General features: G+C 44.5%; 1 pseudogene; it reads right to left on the minus strand.

The window, feature by feature from the left end:
• Positions 1-3634: 3634 nt before the first annotated feature.
• Positions 3635-4238, minus strand: LOC147121958 (uncharacterized; annotated as a pseudogene).
• Positions 4239-4750: the final 512 nt, after the last annotated feature.

Below are 4750 nucleotides of genomic sequence, written 5' to 3' on the forward strand. Positions count from 1 at the left end.
AGTGCTGTATCTGTCAGTGCTGTGTAGATCTGTCAGTGCTGTGTAGATCTGTCAGTACTGTATCTGTCAGTGCTGTGTAGATCTGTCAGTGCTGTATCTGTCAGTGCTGTGTAGATCTGTCAGTACTGTATCTGTCAGTGCTGTGTAGATCTGTCAGTGCTGTATCTGTCAGTGCTGTGTAGATCTGTCAGTGCTGTGTAGATCTGTCAGTGCTGTATCTGTCAGTGCTGCGTAGATCTGTCAGTGCTGTGTAGATCTGTCAGTACTGTATCTGTCAGTGCTGTATAGATCTGTCAGTGCTGTATCTGTCAGTGCTGTATAGATCTGTCAGTGCTGTATCTGTCAGTGCTGTATATATCTGTCAGTGCTGTATCTGTCAGTGCTGTATAGATCTGTCAGTGCTGTATCTGTCAGTGCTGTATATATCTGTCAGTACTGTATCTGTCAGTGCTGTATAGATCTGTCAGTGCTGTATCTGTCAGTGCTGTGTAGATCTGTCAGTACTGTATCTGTCAGTGCTGTATAGATCTGTCTGTGCTGTATCTGTCAGTGCTGTGTAGATCTGTCAGTACTGTATCTGTCAGTGCTGTATATATCTGTCAGTACTGTATCTGTCAGTGCTGTATAGATCTGTCAGTGCTGTATGTATCATATGAGTGCTGTATGTATTTGTAAGTGCTTAATATATCTGGAGAGACCCCAGAAATGGCATGAGGAGGGACCTCCCTTTTAAACGGCTAACAACAGAAGCCATACAAAATTGGAAAGCAATATTCAGCAACATTAAAAAAACCTTTCATGTCTCTATACACTTTGGGTCCATTTGTTTAGCCTTTTCCAGAATAGATCTTATTTTTTTCCTGCTGGCTGCATATTTTTTTCTAGTTCTTGATCCTTTTGCTTTGAAGAAATATATTATGATATTGGGCCGTTAATTCTAGTGCTGTGCTTTTAATTCAGATTTGTGTATCTTTAAATGGCAGTTTGAGAATTTGAAATCAGCTTTATAAATCTGGAAATAAGAAAATGCTGGTATGAGTAAAAGTGACTATGAAGCTGTCGGATTGTTGTAAAAACTCAACTTGTTGACTAATATCCTTTAGGGACGGAAACCTGCTGTCCTTAACCAGTCTGGCTTAATCGTGACTCCAGTCTCACACCAACATGGTCGACCCCTAAGCAAGCATCGGGCAACTAGGGATGGGCAATAAATGCCAGCCTTGCCAGCGACATTCAGATCCTGAAAACGAATAAAAAAGGTATGACCGACAATAAAAGGGTTCTAAAGTTTGTTTCATCTGAAAGGGTTGTTAACAAATGTTGCTTTTTAATAGATGCAGATACTGAGAGAAATTTCACCGCAATTAGTGGCCATCAATAAAGCTATATTGAGTAACCTCCTGTACTATCAAGTTTATTACATCCACAGCTTATACAGGCAGTTAGAGGATGCAGTAATACATTAGCTGTCACTGAGGATAACTCTTGTGAACTGATCATTGCTTCATTGCAGGCAGCCCAGGGTCTAGACCGACCTTTCAATCACTCAGCGGGGGATAGTTCATCTTGCTGGAGCATATTAACCTGTGTTTCAGAATGTGACCTGGTGCCAAAAAAAATAAACCTATGGAGCAGTTTTGTGTCACCAGCACAAGCTGAAGAAAGACTGATGTGAGCTGATGTGAGCTGTGTTCAGGTTATAAGACTAGCAGTTTTACTGTGATATGTAACACTTCATGTCCGATCAGTGGCTTTCTCTTAGACTCATTTTTCCATTAGTGAGGCTAGCACGAATGTACCAGAGTCCCTGCAGAGGCCCAGGCCTCTGATCAATGTCAGGTAGAGGAATGAGAGAGCAGTCCTGGGGGACTTACCCACTAATTCCCTCCTTACACCCCCTTGTTTTTTACTATGTATAACTGAGTATTAGTTTCATAGGTTTAGAATAAAAATTACCTCCTTTTATTTTTCCACATTGAGCTGCTTTAAAAAAAATATCTCTTTAACAGTGTACAATAACAAAGGAATAAAAACAGAAAATGCTGGAAATACTCAGCAAGTCAGGCAGCATCTGTGGAGAGAGAAACAGAGTTAACGTTTCAAGTCAATGACCTTTCATCAGAATAATAATAAAGGACTATCTGTTCCCATTTCTACAGGAAAAATTATCTATATTTAGGTATGTGAAGGAGAATGACAGCAGCAAACCTACATGGGACTGAAGGAGGGTGAGGGGATGTTCTGGTGTTCAATAGCCCATCATTGTCATCTTAAACCTGGCATTTTATAAGATGCATAAACCAGATTAGATCACATACATCCTCCCTGGTACTGAAACCGGGCATTACCAAACTGCGGAAGTGGCACTTGTGGGTAAATGAGGTATATCAAGTCTCAGCTAGCTGCAACTCTCGAATCTCGTTGCTATCTGGAAACTGCCCGGCCACTTGACTGTACCCATACTATTGCTGGTGCACTTTCATTCTTGTGGGCAAGCAGGGCAAAACACAGGAAAACCACCAAGGTGGTAGCATGAAAAGTCAGATCACAATCTCGGTGCCCTGAAGCCTGGACATAGTTTATTTTTCACTCTATAGCTTTTTTTTACATTAAAGGTGCTTTATAAAAGCAAGCTGTTGTTGTTGTTTAAAGTGTATTATTCATATTATCGAGGATGTGTCTACAAATTCTACTTGGTCGGTTTTAATTCTACTTGGGCCCTTCTGTAATGATTATGTGGTTTAATATGCGATAACACACAACAAAATCGCTTTGTACAAACAGAAAATGTACAATATGAAAGATAAATGCAGGTTAAATTTTTTTTGTTTCAAAAATATACTTTATTCATAAAAATTTTGTTCAAATACATTACAGCACAATACACAGATCCTATTTTATATTGTACAGTCCAGGTTCAATACAATACATGTCAGTCTCATTCGTTTCATGCCAGTTACATGAAAAAATGTGTTCAAATGCATTACAGTACAATCCATAGATCATATTTTACATTGTACAGTTCAGGTTCAATACATTACATGGCACTCACTTTCATTTCATGCCAGTTACATTTCAAAATGTTATGTACATTTACATTTCAACAATTTGATACATACGGCCCGAGGTTTTTTTATACTGCTTCCAGCCCGTCGGTGTAAAGTGGTGGGAGGGCCTTAAACTGTGGCCCTTCCCCATCGTGCCTTTGCGGCAGCAGCACCAACCTTTAGTGCGTTCCTCAGCACGTACTCCTGGACCTTGGAATGTGCCAGTCTGCAACACTCGGTCATAGACATCTCCTTACTCTGGAAGACCAGCAAGTTTCGGGCAGACCAAAGGGCGTCTTTCACCGAGTTGATGATCTTCCAGCAGCAGTTGATGTTTGTCAAGGTGTGCGTCCCTGGGAACAGTCCGTAGAGCACAGAGTCCTGTGTTACGGAGCTGCTCGGGATGAACCTCGACAAAGACCACTGCATCTCTTTCCAGACCTTCTTTGCAAAGGCACATTCCAGAAGGAGATGGATGACGGCCTCGTCCCAACCGCAGCTGCCTCGAGGACAGCGTGCTGTGGAGCAGAGACGCCGGGAGTGCATGAAGGAACTGACAGGGAGGGCCCTTCTCACCACCAGCCAAACTACGTCTTGGTGCTTGTTTGTAAGTTCTGGCGATGAGTCATTCTGCCAAATCACTTCGGCAGTCTGCTCGGGGAACCATCTGACAGGATCCACCATCTCCTTTTTCCGTAGGGCCTCCAGGATGTTACGTGCTGACCACTGCTTAATGGCCTTGTGGTCAAAGGTGTTTCCGTTAACAAACTTTTCTACGAAGGACAGGTGGTCCGGCACGGTCCAACTGAATGGAGCGTTCTGCGGCAGCGTGGCCAGACCCATCCTTCGCAATACTGGGGACAGATAGAACCTCAGCACGTAGTGACACTTGGTGTTTGCGTACCGAGGGTCTATGCACAGCTTGATGCAGCCGCACACAAAGGTGGCCATCGGGATGAGGGTGACATTGGGTACGTTCTTTCCCCCTTTCTCTGGAGATTTGTACATCGTGTCCCTCCAGACACGGTCCATTTTTGATCTCCAGATAAAGTGGAAGATGGCTCAGGTGACTGCAGCGGCACAGAGTCGGGCTATGGGCCACACCTGCGCCACGTACAGCAACACTGACAGCACCTCGCACCTGATGACCAGGTTCTTTCCCATAATCGACAGGGAGTGCTGCTCCCACATTCCCAGTTTCTGTCTTACCTTGGCGATACGCTCCTCCCAGTGTTTGGTGCACGCCCCGGCTGCTCCGAACCATATTCCCAGCACTTTCAGGTAATCTGACCTGACGGTGAAGGGGACAAAGGATCGGTCGGCCCAGTTCCCAAAGAACATGGCCTCGCTTTTGCTGCGATTCACTTTCGCTCCCGAGGCCAGTTCAAACTGGTCGCAGATGCTCAGCAATCTGCGGACCGACAGCGGATCCGAGCAAAAGATGGCGACGTCGTCAATGTACAGGGAGGCCTTAACCTATGTGCCTCCGCTGCCGGGGATCGTCACCCCTCTTATGCCCATATCCCTCCTGATGGACTCGGCAAAAGGTTCGATACAACACACGAACAAGACAGAGGAGAGAGGTCAGCCTTGCCTGAGTCCAGATTTGATCGGAAAGCTTTCGGATTCCCACCAGTTGATTAGAGCTGCGCTACTGATGTCTGTGTAGAGCAGTTCAATCCAATTGCGGAATCCCTCCCCAA

This window comes from Somniosus microcephalus, chromosome 3 (genome assembly GCF_052327205.1).
Source record: "Somniosus microcephalus isolate GS21.2 chromosome 3, FLI_Smic_1.0, whole genome shotgun sequence".
NCBI classification, from domain to species: domain Eukaryota; kingdom Metazoa; phylum Chordata; class Chondrichthyes; order Squaliformes; family Somniosidae; genus Somniosus; species Somniosus microcephalus.